This window comes from Apteryx rowi, unplaced genomic scaffold (genome assembly GCF_003343035.1).
Source record: "Apteryx rowi isolate R43461 unplaced genomic scaffold, aptRow1 scaffold_9, whole genome shotgun sequence".
Taxonomy (NCBI): Eukaryota; Metazoa; Chordata; class Aves; order Apterygiformes; family Apterygidae; genus Apteryx; species Apteryx rowi.
The window spans coordinates 4014439-4030723 of NW_020451204.1; positions in this window are offsets into that span (position 1 = coordinate 4014439).

Consider the following 16285-nt stretch of genomic DNA (forward strand, 5'->3'; position numbering starts at 1 on the left):
TCTACCACAAAGGAGGATTTAACAGGATGTAAGTGGAACATGCAGTAATCACTTTGTAATGTTGTATATTCTTTCCTTTTTACTCTGTTGACAAAATGTGTAAAAAAAGACCAACGGCACACATTCAAAATCTTATGTTAATCACCTTTCTGCTTTCTCAATGAATATTTTAAACATAAAGGCTAAATGTCAAAATAAAACAGAGTGAAGAATTACCAAGATGCAAATGGAGATCTTATTGGCTCCCAATTAATCACCTGTGAACTATAAAGCTATTTTCAATTAGTCTGACAAATCAAAGGAAATAATCATCTTTGCTGATATTAAGCTTGAGAGATTATTATTTTTGAATTCACGGTGCTACAACCTTTCCCTCCTTTGGCTCATCAACAGATTGCAGTTGGACTAAGATATTGATCCCAGTTCCTTGGCCACGGTGTAAATTAAATGAGGATTCGGACAGCAGAATCTTGCACTCATGTATTACTGTGTTTGAATCTTTCCATTGACTTTGGTTTCTCACTCTAACTCTTTCCTAAGGCCTGGAAACACTTTCTCCTTGCAATTTTSCCCTGAAACTGTTTCACAGGTCTTAGTGACGTTGAGTGAGATGAAGGAGGATCAGGCCCAGCTCAGAGAATTAGCAACCTTAAAAAGTTTCGAAACACAAATGCAGACACTCTGCCTGTATACACTCTAGAAAATATACACAATTTGTTTAGACAGCTCTTATATCAGCAATTAATGATGAGGTGGAGCTCCCGTTGTGAGCAGGCTTTTGCAGTCCCTTCTCATTTCGAGGTGTACTGATACCAAGAACAGCGCGAATGGGATGTCTCACGTTGTGCGCACCACATGTATGCCCAAGGTGCAGCGTGAGATGCCAAATCAATGCAAGTGGCCTACCAGTTCCTCAGCTGCTTTTTTCCCCCCCTCGGGATGAGGATCTCTAGAATAAATATTCCAGAATAAATCTCTAGAATAAATATTCCAGAATTTTAATGTCTTAGAGGGTTTCTTTTGTTTGTTTCCTCCCTTCCCTGTAAAACATGGGGAAAAAGCTGTTTTTTCGGAAAAGCCCAGAGCAAATCCTTAGCAAATCCTTAGCAAAAGTTCCTTAGCAAATCTCTTGTGAATGGTAACTCTGCCTTTCTTTATTCCTGAAGGAGCAGGGAAAAACTGATGGTGGGCAGGTAGAGCAGAGAGAGTCTCTTTGTGCTGATCATGGCTCTGCTTGGATAATCTATATTGCATAGAAACACCACAGAGGTCCTTTCTGAGGGGTCAAATCTTGTGGTCTTTGTGCAAGGAAAACACCTTCTGGGAATTTTACATGAGTAACAATAACTGATGAGCTGATGTGACTGTGGTAACTATATCTTATTCATGGCCTGAACAAAAGTCCATTGACATCAGTGGAAAGATTCCCACTGATTTCAGTAAGACTTCAGTCAAGATCTCCTAAATATTAATTTCAGTGTTATCATCTTTGATTTATCTACTTTAGTTAACTTGGCTGCACCAGTGCTGAGTCGGTACACATGTGTGCACACAGACACGCAGACACACAGACACACAGACACACAAGATTGAATGGCCTGTTTAAGGTTACAAAGCATAATGTTCCAAGGTTCAAGAGGCAAGAAATGCCATTATTAACACTATATGCAAAACCTTTATTTTTCGCCTATGCATTTGAATTACGAGGTGCCTTAGGGCAAATCTACACGGGCATTTGGTTTCAGATTAGGAGCTGTGTGCTTTTGAAGTGATTTCCCAGTAGTCCCAGCTTGGAAGATGACCCCAAACTGGATGGTGTACCTCACCTGATGTGCTACTACTGCTAATGGGAGTTCAGTCCATGGGGCCAAACTAAAACCAGTCTGCAGCTAAACTAGTCTACTTGGGTCCTAAACTGGGACCCAAAACTAGTCTTTGGGTGCTCAGCACCTGTTGTTTTTCTCTCCAGTTTCACTCCTCTTGCACTGCACCCCTTGCTAATGTAGWCACTGCCCTAAATGGCACATTCATGTACTCCTTTTTGACCACCAATTCTTCTGGTTCACTCAGGACATATTGTCTTCTGTGGAAGAATCAGGGCAGGTGGCGAAGGGCCTAGAGAAAAGCTGACGTGTGTTTTGCAGAGTTTGGAAAGTGGATAGAATAAGAGACTGGAGGAAGTTCTTATGGAAAAGGCAGGTAAATAATACCTTAAAAAACTGCATGTTTATTCCTGTCTCTGCCACAGAGGTTCTATACAGTGCTGGGAAACTCACTTGACCCAGTCTTGTCACACAGGGATAGCCACCAGTTGTGTGATCTTCATTTTTGGGGATGTCCAGTTTCACATCCTGAACCCACTTTGCAGAAACATTAAGTGCTGTCAGCAGTATCTGAAGCCAGGGACCTTGTGTCTGGATTAATGCTGTAAAATACCAAATTCTTTAGAAATACAGTGTTTGTCTCAACCTGAACTCCAAATCTAGGGCTTCTTTAATTGTTTCGTGCCTCATCTCTTGCACCTCCTTACATCCCCAAATCTGGAAAACAGATAATAACTCCTTCTCTCCTCAAAGAAGTGTTGTGAACATAAATCCACCACTTGTGACATGCTCAGATGCAAACTGATGAGCACCACAAAAAACCCACCAGGTTCAACCGGTCTGCAGGAAGAAAGGCGTGAGGGGTAAGCAAAATATAGGTCCCCTGCTCTCAGAAGGCAATGTCCTTTCTACACACTGAGTGAGGCAAAGGAAAAAATCAGATGTAAGTGTCATAGAAGGAAAAATGGAGGTGGAGGTAGAGGGAGGGTGAGCAATGCAGTCTGGTTCTTCCTAACATTTCGGTGGTTGGCTTTTTAATCTTCACAGTGTGTTTTGAGCATATTTTTTGTGGTTGCATTTTTCTGTAAATATATATGCGCATAGGTATAGATGGGTGATTATATGTGGTATGGATTCCATTCTTTGTCGGAAAAGCAAATGTGGTGAGTGTCGTGCATATGTATTAGTATGTCTAGACCCAGAGAACATGGCTGTTGTCACCTGCCTGTCTTTAYTGGCTGCGCGATGTGTTGCGTGTACCTATGTGACTATCTAAACTACCCCTGTTCAGCACCCAAGGCACAACTCAAATATATAGCAAATTTATACCTGTTTCACACAATTGCCTGAAGCTATGAAGACTCCCAGGTAGATGTTGGATCACTCTATCTTAGAAGAATATATCCCTTGTTATAAGTTTAAATTAAGGCTTTAACCTGAAGCTCAACTCATTTTTTTCTCTCAAGGTACAAAACACCTGGTTATTTAACCTGTCCTTTTACATTTCCACTCTGGGTTACTGTCAACTCCAGAAGCACTGAAATAATTCATGAAAACCTGTCCTCTGGGAAGGTGGAAGTGACTGAAACGTTGAGGGAAAGCTTGTTTGTGAGCCTCGCAGGGTGGTGTTCGTGCTAACATGGATAATTAGCCGAACTTCTGGATGCCTATTTAGGCTTAGCCCATGAACTGTTTTAGTTCCCAATTAATACTATATTGAAATATTATAGTGCAATCATTTTCTTAACTTTTTCTGTATTAGAACCATACTAATCTTCTTACACTACTTGACTGGATAACTTTTTTCACTAAGCCACAAATCAGCCAGTGGTGTAAATCAGGTTGGTCTCACTGACTTAAGGGAGCAAGTGCTGCCTGTGGATCCAGGTTGCTTTATTCCAGGTCAGGATACAACCCTTCAGCTCCAATTCTGCTTTTAATTACACTCTCCCCTAATGTTCATCAGTCATATAGCAGCTTCCTTTCTCAGCTGAGATCATTATGAATAATTAAGAAGCCAGGAGAAAGCAGTATTAACTGCTGTAAATGCAGGGGGGGGTTCAGCTGCTGCTGGTTGCTTCTCAAGACTGTTGTTTTCCTTCCTTGGCATGCTGAGACTGACCACTGCCAYGAAGGCCAGGGGAGCCCTCTTTGCAAGAGGAGAAGTTGTCTCACTCGCAAAACTGCAAACCAGTGGCAGAAAGTCATCGCTTTTCTTCATGAACGCAGAAATGATCGCTGATGAATTTACTTCCTGCAGAGCCATGCTGGAGCAGATTTATAGATTCTGTGATAAATTCTCAACTATATTTAGGGACTCTGAGGAAACAGTAATGAATAGGCCTGGGTCCTGAACTGTGATCTTTGATTGCAGCTGCTTTATTACTTTTTTTTTTTTTTAAGTACCAGTTTTGGGACAGGAAGCGGAAGGGAATACAGAATTGTGCTGAGCCTGGAGAGGGGAGGATCATCGAGGAAGAGTTGAACATAACCCATGGGAAAACCAAAAAATGAGGTAGGAGGGATTGAACCTATGATGGATTTCTGAACAGTTACCCAGGGCTTTTCCATTAATAGTAGGCAGGATGTTTTCCTTTATGAAAATCCTAGGAAGTTTATCAGGAACYGATAACCTTTCTATAAGAATTTTTGTACTGTGTATACTGCATATATGTACATAATAGGAGTATCATTGTCTATTAACTTCTACAGGCTGGCTTTTCTATAAAGTCTTATATGTAAAAAAAAAGTTATGCATTTATATGGGCCTGTCAACCTTGCCCATATTTAGTAGGTCTTTTCCAAAAGGGTTATGGGAGCAGATGGTGAAAGCCCATGAGATTTAATGACGTATATCTGGTTCTGATGTATGTTCATGGGTCTTTCTTTGATGCCACACAGAAATGGCTGTTATGTTTGCACTGCAAAGCTGTCCTTTTGCATCAGGAGATGTAAAAGCCAGGTGTAGGGTCTGGTAAGGACACCTCTTCTTATTGTTTCATTGGCAAATTGACTTGAAGTTTTATCATGCAAACCCTGTGCATCAAACTCAGTGTCTTTGCTCTGAGCTGTTGTCTCAAAATGCCCCTTCTCTCTACTCTAGCCCTCAGAGTGAACAACAGAGAATGTTTCTTTGGCTTTAGCAGTGTGTTTCAGATTTAACTTACCCATGGTAAAGAGAAAATCTGCTCAAACTGCTCCCAACATGTTCCAGGGGAAGTAGCTGGTCTCTGTGTTTTTCAGGAAGGACTGAGTTGGGAGAAAGGTAGGAGGCAACAGGCTTTCCAAGCCTTCAAGTGTTATGTCTCCACGCCTCCTGGACTGATGGAGACCTTAGGCTGGTCAAGCACATAAGTGCTTGCTTTACTTAAGTAGATTGGATCAGGGTAGAGTGCATTGGCAGCTCAGATGAGATTTATGATGTTTGGAGAGAGAAGGAAATCCTGGGTCCTCCCAGAGTTTTCTTTCTATTCCCTCTGATTCCACTTATGATCCACCTCTCTGACTCAATATCATGGCTCTTTAGTGGGTGTGTAGAGTGAATAACCTCCCTCAACTCAGCTCTGCCTCCAAACTTTGAGGATCAGGTCGCTAAAATCAGTTTCCATGTCTCATTCTCTGCTCACTTCCAGGAATTATCAAGTAGGTGTCTTTGACTCAGTTTTCCTTTCAGGCCATTGGATACGCAGATTTTCTCTCTTTTCCACCATGCATTTCCTGCTTGGTTAAGAACATGAATCATTTTTCCTTTAAGGCAACAAGAAGACTGTAGTCGATGATACTCTGGTGGCATGGGATGGACAATGTCTCTGTCACACCTACAGAAGATTATTGATTTTGATAAGTGTCYGGGGCAAAACTGATCCAGATAAGCAGATTCCTGCTGTTTCAGGATAATCACAAAGATTTCTAGATGTTTTTAGGTAGATCTGTTATATCTTCTAAATGTCATCTTTGACCATTTTTCAGCTTAGGATCTGAGTATGACTGAGGAACATGTGCACTTTGCATTAAGTAGGGGATGTACCTTTGTCACACCTTCTGTTGCGTGCGTCCACACTAGCTGCACTAATGGATCAGGAGCAGCCATGCCTGTCAGAGACTCAAAGGCCTGCATGAGCTCTATTCACAAGCGTATCTCAGGTGGGACTGCACTCAAAGCATAACTCAGTATAATAATCAGACTGACTTGCAAAACAGCTTATTCTGCATCCCTTCTGCTAGATCAAAGCCATACTTCTCCTGTGTATAAAAATGCATGATCTCATTTGAAATGCCCCAACGCTAAAGTATCCACTCATTAATTTCTGTTTCCATTCCCGTCTTATGTACCTCACTCTTAAGATTTTCCCCATGGCTGCTAGCCTTTGCCCAAGTACTGATTTGCTGACTCTGCTTTTTGCATTCAGCAAAGCAGAGGTAATTTGTGAGTGCAGCTGGGGATCTCTTCAGAAATCTGAATCAATTGCRTGGATCCATTGTTGATCCTCTGGAAGATGTTGCTCCTGAGAAGTCCTTCTCCTCTCTCTCTCTCTCAAGGTCTGTCTCCAGAGCTGCTGACACTGATGGAGAGACTCCCGCCTTGTTCGTTGGCTTTGGATCAACCCAAAGTGAGGGTTGGATGTTGGATTTCCTGGGCTGTCAGCTGCTCTCGGTCCTCAAAGGAACAGAAAACCTGTCAGAGGTGATCAATAAATGCCATTGCCTGCCCTAGAGTATGAAGCTTTTCAAAAAGAAACTCCCAGGAGGAGATTCAAGCCTGGGATGTAATCTTGTCCACACTCAGCTGATATTCAGCGAAGGGGGTTATGATGGTGCTAATCTTCCTTTGAATTGTTCACAGCACGTGCCCTCGAGCAATGAAAAAAGAGGTGGAAAACAAGTCGCCTGATCCTTCTGGTTTTTATACCAATGTTCTGGTGTATTTACATCTTGCTTATATCTAAGGGAAGTGGAGTTGCACCTTATTTATACTGAACTGAGATGARCATTTGGACCGAGTCCTTCGCATTTTAAGGTGGTCAGGAAAAGCCCATCTCTGCCCTCAATTGCTTCAATGTAATTGATTTTGCTGGTGTTAGAGCTGTGAAACTAAAGTTGGAATTAATCCAAAGAACAAAGTTCTGTCCTAAATTAYACCTACCAGTGAAGCTACATGAAAAAGGAAATAACATTTGAGTTCAAACTCTCTTTGTAGTTAATTTCCAGGAAAGATATTCCCGTTTCTGAAAAAATGATGTGTATTTAGAGTCCTCTGATCTCTCCTACCTACACCAGTGTCAATGAGAGATGATCAGTGACCCACTGTAGCTAGGGAAAATAACTGAGTTTTCCCCTGCAGGTCTCTTACAAAAGATTTCTGACTGTGTTTGCCATGTTACCTGGCTTATTTTGCATGTTCCTCTACCTCCTCATGTTTGGGCTTATATCTTTGAACTAGCTAAATATCCAGGTGGGATACCCTTTTCAGGTATATCTAATCCACTATCATGTATCATCAGGGATGAAGATCTTCCCAGAAAACTTTAAACCTGGTAGGGGAGAGGTTTGCGGTAGCTGTCTGGACTCTCAATAGTCAGCAGAAAGAAATAGGCACTTCTAAGGTTGGAATCTTCTACTTATTTTAAATGGTCACTTGAGGATAAAGTAAATTGCATGCTGGAAGGCCCCATTTCTTTTCACTGGCTATCAAGGGGGCCTAGACAAGCAGCTCCGCTGGAGACATCCACGTTATCAATATCTGGAGGTAGGAGAGACGAGTCCCACCCCTGGCATCAGTCCAAAATTCACAAGAATTTACCTTTGTGCAAGGCAAGGATGACTTTGCTGGCCTTCAACCTTTGCACAGACAATTTTCTGGTTAGTCTGGAAGTGGTCTGGCACTCCTCGACACCAGGAAATTCTTCTTAACTTTGGGCTTAAGTATAGTAAGTACACTAGGAAGGAGTCTTGCATCGCTGCTTTCCTAAAAATCCTCTCCTGAAGTGCAAGCCCAGCAAAGTTCCCAAGATCCAAATCTTTTCAGATCTGAGCCTCTTCRTTTTTACTGACATTGGTAGTGTTGTATTTGATGGTGCAGTGATTCTCTCTTAGATCTTTTATGATCAACTAACTTACATGAATCATTTTTTTGTGTTAAATTTGGTATCAGAAGGCCTTCTGGCAGCAGCAGCAATAAWTATAGACACAAATTATTTTACTATTTATCTTATCTAACATCTCAGTGTGTAATTGGAGGGCACCCAGATACAGCAATGATGCTAAAGGAGCTTGAAATGCCATTGTATAAGTAAATAAACAAACACATAAATACTTTGATTCTCAGTTACATAGAATTTAATGCTTCACACATCTTAAGGGGGTATTTTTTCACTGTTAAAGCACACAACTGAAGTCGGGACTCCTTAGTCCTATTTTGATGCATGTGTCTGACCAGCCATACAATCTTGGTCATGTAGACATAATTTTATGAAGTGGCCCTTAATTAATTATATGTAATTTTTTTCTTGCYCATGTTAACTTTCAAGACTTTATCTGGGATGGTGGAAGAGAGGTTTAGGATGTGATGCCTAATTCTGTAAATTGTTAGGCACTCGTCTTTTTGTACATCTGAAAAATGARGCTAATTAATGTCATCAAACATTGTGAGAACGTTTGAGATGCAAAGTACTGTATGTCCTTCATTATATGCAAGAATAACAATACATTTCAGAATAYGATATTAAAGCTTCAAAGCTAAAAGCGCAAACCACAGTAGCTGCCATAACAGCACTGACCCTGTCCATTTCCAATTAGTGACCTCAAAAATGCTARAACTCCCTTTACAGTACACCTAGTTAATATTACAGAGCTTTGCCATGGCAGGAACTAGGTGATGTTCTGTTTGGGAAAGACTGTTTTCTGAGGATGAAGTCCTGATAGCTCTTCTAAATCTGTAAGCATGACAGCCTACAAGCGAGCACAGTTATAGCAGAATCAGTGGGTGGTTTCAGTTGTTGATCTTAAGAAGTTAGAGATTAATAACATGAAAAATAGTTCTGGTTATGAAAGATGGTGTTAGATTATGGCACAGCATTGGTTTTAGCTCATGGGAGCTCATTTCCTGGTGGAAGAAACAAATTCATAGTCTTCCTAGAGCCGTTTTTTTTTTTTTTAAAGTTAGDTTTACTAGAAAATAGCATTTCAAAAAGATGGATACTCATTTCAGAAATTAGGCTCGAAGCTGACTGAAAAAAAGCTGTGGAAAAATTAATTCCCAAACATATCATTTCAACATTCTCAAAATCCTTTTCTTTTGGAGACATACTTGTTTTGATGTTTCCAAAGCAAAATGTTTTGATTTTTTATTTTGAAATGGCACTCTTCCTAAGAAACTGGCTTACCTTAAAAAAAAAAAAGAAAAAAAAGGGGGACCTCCCCCTCAATTTCAAAAGGCTCATTAACCTAAAAATTAGCAGGTCAAACTGAACAAAATGGTTTTGCCTTGGCCTATAATTAATTTTTTTATTTCATCACAAAATTAAAAAAAATTCTGTTTCAGTTCAATTAGAACTATGTTTTCCCCTCCTTAATTTTTGGCTTTGTTTCTGAACTGAAAAAGAAACCAAAGAAAAACCTTTCTACAGAGGTGTAAACATTTCCAGATCATACTTTGGCTTAATCTGCTCTGTTTGCGATCAATAATCAAGGTAGGCCAACACGGACTGACTTTAGAAATCCCRTCATTAACAGGGATCATGACATTTTCTTGCTTTCTCTAGACACCCTATAGAGATGTCCAGTGTAAGGAAAGCTTCATTTTATCTATGACTGACATATTGACCAGTACCCATGAGTGAGACTGCAGACTTCTGTTCAGGCAGAATGATGAAAAATAACAATGATGTGGTGTAAAAACAGCACACACACACACACACACACAGATGGAGCAAAGAGCTGGACTTCTTGGCTGGTCATATAAATCTAAGGGGTTTCAGCTACATAGTTATCAATTAAGTTGTCAAATAACGATTGCACCACTTCCCACAGGATTTTTAGCATGAAGATCTCTGAGGCCATCTTGCCAGAAGAGCATGAACAAGTAGTTAGATGAGCTCTGAGTTTGCCTGGGCTAACGGAATAACATCTCAGGAGGCTTCTCTCTTCTCTGTTCTCCACGTCCTCGCATCCTCGGTTTAGAGTGCAATGTGTGAGTGCATTTTTGTATATTTGTATTTTCCTGTACCTGTTGCGCTATTTTTGACCATGGCATATGTTTTCTGACCACCAGGAGCACTGTGGTTGGCAGAGACAATTCTGTGAGAAATTCCCCAAATGGCTCCTAGTTTTGGGGGGAAGTAGCTTTACTTGGGCCTTCCCCCCAGAAGTGCAAAGGGACACCATTGCAGTGCTGTGTCTCCAAGAGAGTTGCTTGGCTCTATAGGGGGGCATCAGGGATAGGCACCAGGCTCTGTGCAGTGCGGGCAACCAGCCCAAAATGGTCCCGAAAGGCTCATCCTAAAGTGCAGGCATGCTGACAGGTTTGTAGGTTAGGCATTGTTTTAGTTTGTTAGGACTGATTTTTGGAAGGCTGCTAAGGCATGGTGATATATTGGCTTTTTCCAAGGCGTTATTGGCAAGGCTGGGAAGGACCAGCCRTGCATTTTCACAAGTCCTTCAGCTGCTGCCCTCTAATCCAGGAATGCAGGGCTGCCTAAGTGTAAATCCCACTCTAATAACAGAGCAGGGTTTGATCTATTCCTAATAATAGCTCCACCTACTTGATATGAAGCACAACTCCTTGACATTTGTAAGACCATCTGGGTGAGATACAGTGGGAATCGAACACGCTGCAGCAATAACGGTAGTGACATTGCTGGTTTCATCTCAATTATGGCTAACCGAGGCCCTGGCAGCCTGGAACTGGGGTTTCTGCCGTGGTTAGAGCAGAACGCCCCAAAAAGATGAGTTCCCCATCGCCTTTCACCTCCCATTTCTAGAGAGGCTGGCACAAAACGGCCTCTTGGGCTTGATTTGAAGAGGGACAACCTGTCGGGTAGAGAGAAATAGTTACTCGTACGCCTGCCTCGCGTCAGCATCGCAAAGCAACACGCTTTGATTTCCCCTAAAGACCAGGCAAATTCCTCTTCTGCGCTCCCTCCTTTTCCCCTCTTCCTCCTTGCCCCATCCGTCCCCTCCAGGAAAAATCTCACTTTGCCCCCAAAAGAGGCCTGAGGAGTATTAAGGCTCTGCAGCCGTCGGCACGAGGAGCATCCGAGGCCAGCTCTGCTGAAACGCTCGGTTACCTCCCCGTGACCTCCCTTTCCAGCGCGGATGGGAGATATTGGATGACTCCGCGAGCGCTGTTGAAAGACAGGGGTGATAAATAGCGTTCGAGCCGTGTTTCTCCCCTCCTTCGGGCAGAATTTGAGAATCCCAGGTAGACGGCCTTGGGAGAGTGATTCACGACGTGCCGCGCACACATCGCTCCCTCCGAGGGCGAAAGCTGACACTTCCAGGACACTGACCTCGAGTCTGAGCGCATTTTAAATGTTTCAGCACCCTCAGGAAAACCACAATTAGAAGTTGCCTCCCTGCATTTAACACCCAGAGACGAGCAAAACACATGACTGGGGAACGAATGTTTGAAAAACAAATGTCAGGGTTTTTTTTTTAAAAAAAAGAAGTTAAAAAAAAAATCGTCGCTGACACCAGTTGGGCAAATTTGAGCTTGTTCGGAAGCAGACTGAAAAACTTTTGCAATGCCCCACCCCCTCCTCAAAAAGAATAAAAAATATCGCGCACAGGTTTTGCACTTTGTGGAGGCAAGAGGGTGCTCCAAATCTTGCCTTCTGCCAGGCTCAGCCACATACCCAGCTCCCCCCGTGCGCCCCTCCTGAGCGGAGCGCGAGCTCCAGACGCCGGCAGCTGGGTGTAGGCAGGATCTCAGATATCAYGGCAATATAAATAAATAGAGAAGGATGATATAAAATATACGGGCAGATCGAGGGGCTGATAACTAGATGGCCTGATAAGGTGGCCAGGGCAACTGCGCTCCGGCACATGCATAAACACGTGGGTTGTGCCCCTTACCCTAGGGGCAAAATACCCGGCATCCGACGTGACGCACGCTGGGCAAATGCAGCCAAAAGTGCTCCAAAGGGTAGAGCAAAAATAATCCTTAGCTCGCGCAGCACGTTTGGAGCAGCAGCACTTTCTATAGGAAAAGCTATATGAGCGAGGTCAGTACTGCTAGCGTATCTTTTCAGCTGGGGAAACCGAGGCACTGAGGGGCGATAAGCTTTGCCCGAGGTCGCCTGCTAAGACTGTAGCCTAAAATCCAGCTTTCCCCAATCCTGGTGTTGCATCTGTTCATTTTACTCTTACAAATTATTTTTTTAATGAAGCTTTTTGAAACATTTTGGTGCATGCTGGCTGTCCCGTCAGCAAAAAGGGAGCCCTGGTGCACGCTGTTGTATGCTCTCCCCTTATAAGCGATATAGGAGAATATGGCTAGCAACACCTCACCTTTTTATTTTCTGGCAGGTATTGGTAAGTGGGACAGGCATAATTTGACCAGTGATGGTTGGGAACATTGCCTTACCTATTACTTATTAAATCACTTATTAAATTCAGCTTCTGGTACCAAGCAGTCAGCATTTTGCACTGTGTGGTATGGAGGGGAATGGATATTTTTTAATAAACAGTACATTTTCACTAGGGACCAAAACCATTCGCAAATCCCGGTTGAATTTGCTGAAGAAATTTGTGACTAAAATAAATAAAGGAAGTGCTTAAAAGTCAGAGCACATAGGTATTTTCAGGGTAAAATGTTTTCTTTGTGGAAATATCTAAACATTCTGATTTGACTTTTTTAACCTGAAGGTTTTTGCATTTTTCATTTCAAAATGGCATTTTCTTTGAAGGATTAACCTGATTTAGAAAAAAAAAAGATATAAAAAAGAAACAAAAACACTTTCTGTGACTTCCAAATGATACTAAGCATTCCATTTTTTGACTGAAGAAAATGTTTATGGCTGACCCAAATGACCTTTTTGTTTGCTTCGTTAAAAACAAATGAAAACCTCCGAACGCCCATTTTGCTTTGCTTTCAATCTGTCTTTTTTTTTTTCCTCCGCACTTATTATGCTTGGCCACAGCACTGGAAAATACAGTAATTCACTCAAGTGAATCACTGCTGGTGACCTCTTTGAAAATGTTGTTGGTGATGCACCTCAAAAAATCGCCCACCTTTAACATCTTTCCTCAGGTCTGAGCTCTCGTTAATTAAGCATCGCCACTCAGCGCCGAGGTAAAGGATATTACGGCAAAATGAATGCAAGATGTTATGTGACCTGGCCAAAGATATCAGGATAATCAGTTTTCCAAGCAAGGAGAGAACCTGAGGTTTCTGGAGTGTTTCCTACTCAAACTAGGAGGCAACGCTGCCTTGCCGATAGTGGTTATCTGTCCACGAGCAGTGGTCAATAACCCCATCACTGCAGGGACTGGGTGCTAAATCCGGCTAAGAAACGATGTTTTTTTTCTATGGATAAATGACAGGTTCCAAGTCCCAGCAATGTCTCACCTGGGACGTTTCACAGAAGGTAATCATGCACCGGTGCRAAAAAAATAAATAAAAAATTACCGAACTTTTGTGGGTATGCAACACAAACAAAACCACAGCTTTGCCTTCCCCACCCTTGCACCAAAACTATGCTGAGGTTTTGGAAAGCCGATTCATATTTTCGTTTTCGCTCCTCCAAGGTAGGACAAGGGGGCAGGACGTGCTGAAATACCGCAAAGGGCCGCCTGGTCTGGGTAGGTTTCCAACCCGCTTGTGCAGAGCCTGGAACGGTTCTTGTTTGTGATAGGGGCTGGAGGTGGGGCTTCTCCTGCGAGCCGAAACCTTCACCTCACCTCGACATCCTCAGCTCAGAGCGTGTCTGAAGGCCGACTCTTAACTGTGGATGACTGACAGTGATCCTGGCTGAAGGATGTAAACAGGGCAAAATAAAATCTGCATTCCTAACTTTACTAATTTTATGGTTGATCCTGGGCACTACTCCAGTCCTTTCTGAGGCTGAAGGGAGCTGCAAAACTTTCTGCTCTCCTTGAAATGAGGGTGAATTTGACCCCAATCCTGAATCAGAGCAGAGTTAGGCTGGCAGATAGGGACTGGCCGTGGGGGAGTCAGGGAGAATGAAGCAAGATAATTTAAGAGGAGAATTACAGTCTTTTATTTGCATTGTTTCTTTTCCCAAGCTCCAAGCTTTGCATAAAGCTGTCTTTGTTAAAACATGATGTTGGACTATGTCATTGGACTGACAAAAAGGCATTTATCCCGGGGTTTAATGCAGCGCAGAAACAAGGTGTAGCTGCTTTAAATGAAAATCAAGGGGAGACAGCCTCCCGAGAGCCTCAAAGTTTAAACAAATTAGGAGAAGTGTTTCTCCGGTTAAATTGGAAAGGGTGTGCTGTGATCCAGAAGAACRGCCATGAGTTCGCTGTGTTCACACCATCTTGGGTATTGTAAGGAGCTTTCTTGTGAAACTGTTTGCCAAACCAGGAGTCCTAAATTGAAATGTGTTGACAGAAAGAATCTTGCTCCTTATTTATAATTTAAACACATCTTGAGGCAGGTTATGAGATGATGTGGGTAAGTCGCAATCCACCCTCCTTCTCCCCCTCCGCGTCCCGGTGCTCTCCCCAGCGCCACCCTTGCCTGGCAGAGCGCTCGGCTTTTCGTGTGCCGACGCCGGGCACCGTCCCCTCGTCCGGCATTTCAGAGTGGCAGGACGGTGCTGGCAACGTGGCAGGATCAGGCCCTTTGCCTCACGCAATCCTCCGACCCAGAGGGAGCCCACACACGGATTTGTTCCAAAACACCCAACAAACAACTTCATTTCACTTGCAGGGAGGGAGATGAGCACTTTGAACCAACGAGGCATTAAATCAAGCCTGCCAAATACACCTTGATGCGAGGACTTTATGCCAAGATCAGTCTATCTATCCATATAATCTTTTATATTCCAAGCTCTTCCTGCTCATCTATCTATCCATCTCTCTCTCTCTCTCTCTCTGTATATATCTTCCTTATTTCAAACTAAGTTTGTCTTTCTGTCTGTTAATCTATCTACTTATTTTGAGGGCTGTCATCAGAGCAGTGTCTGTTATGGGGTTTTACTACGCTGGTAAAGGACACATTGAAAATCCCCTGATGAAATAGTAGTCATATGTAAATCAGGTTGGGACTCAGTTTAGCATGACTGAAATGAAGTAAAAAAGTAGCTGTTTGGTAGCAGGTTGTATTGTGTAGTGGTCAGAGCACTGAGCAAGGGTTTGGGCTATGGGTTTGAGTCCTACCTCGGCTCCTAGTCTGCTGGGAGGTTGTCTCCTCGCTTAGGGCTGTCCTGAACCACCTGTAATCTCCCTCCCACCCTCAGAAGGTTTTCCTCCTCTTTTTCGCCTTTCCAGGCCTGCTGTGGGCATCATAAACAAGTTTCTATTTTYGGCTCAGCAAAGTGACCTACGGGCTTTGTGGCATCTATAGCTGCTCTGCTTCTCCTCTCCTTCCCTCTCCATTGTCCCCATGTTTTACTCTCTGTATATGGTAAAACACATGCTTAGCTTACTTGGACTGTATTCACATGTATTAACTTCTACAGCCTGCAGCAAACAGTGAAAACCCATCCTAGTAGGGAAATAAAAGTAGCTGCACATTGGCTGGTAAAAGCAGAGGAAGAGTTTCAATGTACACAAGGAAATCGAACCTCTAATTTGCATAAGACTAGACTGTGCTAATTTGCTAAGTGAATAGATAGATGAGAAACAAAAACATGCCTTAAAGCATGCATGCATGGTTTCTGCAGAAGCCGGTACCCAAAAGGGTCGGATCCCAAAGGGAAGCCAACAGAGCCCACTGGCTTCTGCTGGAGCTGGTCCCGATCAACGGGTGGATAAAAAGCAAATGTTCATCTCTTGCATGAAATTGCTGCCCTTGCATTCGAAGGGTGTCAGGGAGACACCTGGCACTAGTGGTGATATATTCAGGGACACGTGTAAGATTCCCCAAATCTCCCAGAAACCTAGGATTAGTGTTCACCACCTTTGCTAGTGAGACACAGAGTGAGGCGGACAGGAGCACACTTTCATTTCCTCTCCTTTCCCAGTGAAGTGTTTGCCACTTTCACAGTGGCAACTTAAATTTCCCGAGGGAAATGAAATCATTGGAAGTCTCTGGGACTTTCCCTCTTTGTTATCTGCGAAAGAGACAGTCTTCAGGTCTGTACTCAAGAAGCATGATCACCTCCAGCAGCAAAGACAGAGAGACTTGATATTTACCATCACATGTACATACACACAGTCATGACATATATATCTATGTGTGTGTATGTGTRCACATATATATATGTATATATACATATACATATATATGTTAATATGCCTATACATATTTATATAAATCCAGCTGAGTAGGTTTT